Source organism: Dipteris shenzhenensis, chromosome 21 (genome assembly GCF_047967505.1).
Source record: "Dipteris shenzhenensis isolate YYH24624 ecotype China chromosome 21, Dip_SZ_1.0, whole genome shotgun sequence".
NCBI lineage: Eukaryota > Viridiplantae > Streptophyta > Polypodiopsida > Gleicheniales > Dipteridaceae > Dipteris > Dipteris shenzhenensis.
Window position 1 is genome coordinate 19,302,729 of NC_141616.1, and position 5,245 is coordinate 19,307,973.

Genomic DNA, 5,245 nt, shown 5'->3' on the forward strand with positions numbered 1-5,245 from the left:
ATGGATACTGATAAAGTACTTGGAGTCAAAGCAGGTAACTATGGAATTATGGAAATCATGCACGATAGTATAATGAGTGATGTTCTCTCTGGAGTAGAGGAGTTTCAAGACTATGGAGTTATGAAATCCATAGAAAGTGCATCAATGAGCGATGTTCTCTCAGGAATAGATGAGTTTGAAGATCATTCTGGACACTCTATCACCACTGACTATGGAGTTATGAAATCCATAGAAAGTGCATCAATGAGTGATGTTCTCTTAGGAATAGATGAGTTTGAAGATCATTCGGGACACTCTAATGCCATTGTGACAAGTGGTTCTACGATTGTATCAAAAGTAGGGATGAGATCAACAAAGGACTATTCGGTGTTTGACTTTGATTGTGAACTTGTAAATGTTACAAATTTGACGAATGTATCAAAAGCAAGGATGACATCAACAAAGGAATATTCAGTATTTGACTGTCAGAGTGATAAGATCAAGGATGCAACATCTCATGAAAACAACGTGACAAATAAATCTTACAAGGAGAACTACACAAATCCAAATAAGAATGAACAGAAGGTCCCAAAACGGACATACAGATGCATGAAAAGACAACGAGTGCAGGCAGATCCAGAAAAGCAACCAAAGAGAATAAGAGTAATGAATGAAGATGTTATGCTAAAAGCAATGCGATCTACATGCTGTAAGCATACATGTATGCGATCCATTAACTTACATGACATCAAGGGTTCACTACTACACACGCATCCTATTGCGACGTTTACGTACCGACGATTAGCGCCCGCCTAGCGTTAATCGTCGGTATAAAAATCGGGTGTCGTAAATCGTCGCTATATAGCGACTCTTAATAAGAGTCGCTATATAGCGACGTTAATAATGGTCGCTATATAGCGACTTTTAAAAGTCGTTATATAGCGACTTTTACGAAAGTCGCTATATAACGACTTTTAAAAGTCGCTATATAGCGACACTGAGACTATATTATAGCGACGTTTTCCAGAGAGGTTTTTTTTTTTTTTTAAGCCTTAAAATTTATTTTCTTCCAATGAAATTTTTTTTTAAATTTTCATACATGTTTGAGCTCATAGAGAAATAAAAAATGAGAGCATGTACATCAAGCCTTTGAAGCTCATATATTCATGTCCAAGTTGGAGATGAGAAAAATCAAATTAAATAAGAGCATTTACATCAACTGTTTCATCTTGAGCCAAGTCTAAGGCGCCAAGCAAGTCTATCTCCAACTCTATACCGAGTTGATCTCCTATATCATCATCGTACTCTAGCATCGTACGTTCACCTAAAAGTATTTGATCATCTTCTTCAATTAAGCTTAAGTGTGGTGATCGATCTTGACGATTGTTGTCTTCCTCGTCAATATCGTGATCTCCATCCTCCTCCCGTGCGATGTCATTATGCGCATCTTCCTCTTGCCTCATATGGTGATCTACATCTTCTTCGCTAGATTCATCAATTGGATCCGGATTTGGTAGTGGCATCTCCATATCCACATCTCGATCTTCAAAAATCTGCTTTCTTCGTGGTGCAACTTGGATCACGTACCACCATCTTGGATCAGAACGATCCGGATGAAAAACCACCTATATTGAAGATGAAAAATCACGTGCCAAATGTCGTCAATTATATATATATCAATGGACTTAAAAAACGAAAGCTTCGACTAATTGAATCATTAGTATGCACCTGCTCACAGTGCTCGGGAAGAACAAAAGTATCACTTTCATCGGTCCAATGTTTGGTGGAGTCTATTGCAAAGAGACCGCTACCATCTTTTCTCACAGTTGCATGGGGACCGTTGTAAGTAGTTCTAAACCATTTTACATCAAGAATGAAAATAGTAAATCGTCTGAAATCAATTTCATAGATGTCGCGTATGGTTCCACAATAATCCAACTGTGAGGAGAGAAGATTGGTATCCGAAGCACTTGCTCGGCTATCTTGTGTGAAGTTAGCCATGACTCCACAATCATACGTGACTCTCTTTGAATCGATGCGTTCTATGCGAAAATGTCGTCCATATGACCATAATGCACTGTACTTTTTGTACTGTAAAAGAGCATCATTAAAACAATGAAGATGCACCTATTTTATAGCATATATTGCCACAAATAATTACTTAATTACATCAAGAGATAAGAAACTTACATGCACCATACATCCAGATGATAACTCCCGCTCGCGCTCGTTTATTGTCTCTCCATCACGTTCGGCTTTACGTATAGCCAGTTGTAGCCAATCAAGTGACATGTGAGTAGGGAGAAGAGCCAGATCTCGTGGATATGGTTGTGATCGCCTGTACATTACTCTGAATCTCGTCCTTGCATTTATTCTTTCTGCTTTGGCCACTTCATATCTCTCAATCCACTTCTGCATCTCAGGGCTATTGAGGATACAAAACTTATTGAATTTCTCCATTTGCTCTTCGCTCATCTTTCTTTCAATCCCTTTTCCTTGGGGGACCTCGCCAATGATGCGATCATCATCCTTGTTGTGCCAAGCTTGCGGCATATCAGGATCCGTGGATGCAAGAAACTCTGTGATATATACTAATGACTCTTGCACAAGCCATCCCTCTGCCATGCTTGCTTCTGGTCTTGCTCTTTGTCTTACAAACCCCTTTAGAGTTTTCATAAACCGCTCGAGAAAAAACATCCATCGATTATGAACGGTACCTGCTATAGCCACCTCATCAACTATGTGCACAAGCAAGTGGACTTGAGTTGTCATAATGCTTGAGGGAAAGTGCTTCTCAAGCAAGCATACGGCTTCGATGGATTCCACCCTAGCCTTCTCGATGCTCGATATAGAGATCTCTTTTTGAGATATCCACCTATTTCACATGTCCATGCATATGTAAGATATTTGAGATATCCACCTATTTCACATGGACATGAAGAAAATACATAATGCGAATTGATAGTAAGCATACCTCACAATACCACAGATCTTGAATATAGCATTTCTAACATCTTCTTGTAAGCACCCTTTTATTGTAATTGGAAGGATGAACTATCAAAGCAACAATGAAATCATGTCAACAATATAACATAATAATAATTACGCTAATCCCTTGTACTATTATCGGTACACTAATTCTACTTAGAATACCTGTAAGACCTTGTGCCAATCATGGGACTTGAGGCCACTAAGCTTATTGTCCTTTGAAAATGCTCCTTTCAAGCAACGCATGTACCCTGTCGGTGTTTGAAAAGAGGCAATGTCTGCCTTGATCGCTGCCTCCTCCCTCGTAGAGAGGATCCACGTTGCTTTCGGGAGGACAACTTTTCCTGAAGCATGCACTTGGGGCCACAAACGAGACATCCTATTCATAGCACGCAAGTCTTCTCGCACTCCTCTCGAGTCCTTGGAACCAACCAAGTGTGCCCAAATGGTAGCCCCCACATTCTTAAAGATATGCATGGGATCCAAGAGATGATTGATTTGTAACTGACCCCAATAAGGAAGCTCGTGAAAGATCGATAGCCTCTTCATACCAGGAGGAGGTTCCTCTCCATTCTCCCTCCAAGCTTGAATCCAATCACTTGCTTTCAAATATGATGGTGGTGGATCAAGCTGACCTCCACGTGCGAGATGTTCGAGCGGAAGGTATCGAGCATGACCTTCATAAACATTTTTCCTCATGTGTTTGGAGTAGCGTGCAAGCGATTTCAGAGCGGGTCCACAAACAGGACAAGCATGGTACCCACTTGTAACAAGCCCTGCACGCGTGCATGAATATGTTAGTACAAGACATGCGTGCAAAAGAGAGTAAAAAAAGCATAATCCCTCATTGTACATGTAAAGACATAACCACGTACCTGCGCACTCTCCATATCCTGGGTAGTCATGCATGGTCCACATCAAGATACCCCTGACGGAAATATCATTGGTATGCCTAGGAGCTCTGGAAATATCAAAGACCTGCACTCCTCTCCATAATATCTGTAACTCCTCTATCAAAGGTGCCATGTACACGTCCATGTTTCTTGCCTTGTACTTTCCTGGCACAAGTAGTGCAAGCATGAGGTGTCCCTTTTTTATTGTTAGCCATGGTGGGATATTGTAATTCACCACGACTATGGGCCATGTCGACCAAGATGTCGAGCGTAACCCGAAAGGATTCACGCCGTCCATGGCTAGCCCAAGATGTAAGTTGCGTGGCTCTCTCGCAAAGTCCGGCCACTGATTATCTATGTGCTTCCAAGCCGCACAATCTGCGGGAATCCTCAATGTGTGATCAGTGGACCGATGAGATGCATGCCATGTCATCAACTCCGCTATGGATTTGCATCGAAACATGTGTTGTATTCTTGCAATGATGGGAAAGTGTCTTAAGACCTTTACCGGTATCCTCTCACCCTGCAAGTCATCTCTATATCGTTGTTCCCCACACTTTGGACAACTAGCCAAATCTCCATGCTCACGACGAAAGAGAATACAATCATTACGGCAAGCATGGATGGTATCATAATCCATACCCACCATTGTTAGCATCTTTTTCGCTTCATCTCTTGATGCGGGCATGGTATTTGGTGCAGGCAACATCTTTTGGAGCAACCTATGACAAAGACACTATCCAAATGATGATTCTCAAAACAAACAATATCCAAATAATGAGTCAATCAAATTAATGCAAGGGCTAACCTCATTAAGGCCGAGACACTTGTATCCGACCATCCATACTGTACTTGTAGATTCAAGATTGAGAGACAAGCACGTAGTTTAGACATCCTGGCACCCTCGTACAATTGTGTTGATTGCAACTCTCGCATTTTCACCTCAGACTCTGACATCACGTGTACGTGGGATGTAGTGCCCCTAAAAATGGAATCCATCATGTCGACCATACCCTCGTCGTCATCTGGGAGACTATAGTCTTGTTGAAAGTGAGAAGGTATATGTGTACCCTCGTCACCCTCGTCATCCTGTCATAAGCTCATTCGTGTAAATAGAAGATCTTCTAATTCCGGGTATACAATAAGATTGCGAACTTAAATAGCTTTGACTTACCGATGATCCATCAACATGTGCAACACCAACGGGGGGTACTGGTTCCGGCTCCTCCCCATACATCCGCAAGTGGCGCATGATAATACGACGTTGATGTCGTACTTCTCGCTTGCAATGAGTGCAATGACAATATAACCTCTCCGTAAGCCACTTCGTGCTCCCGGGCGTTGGCGCATCATCGGATGAGCTTCCACTCGTCCCTTCCATCTAC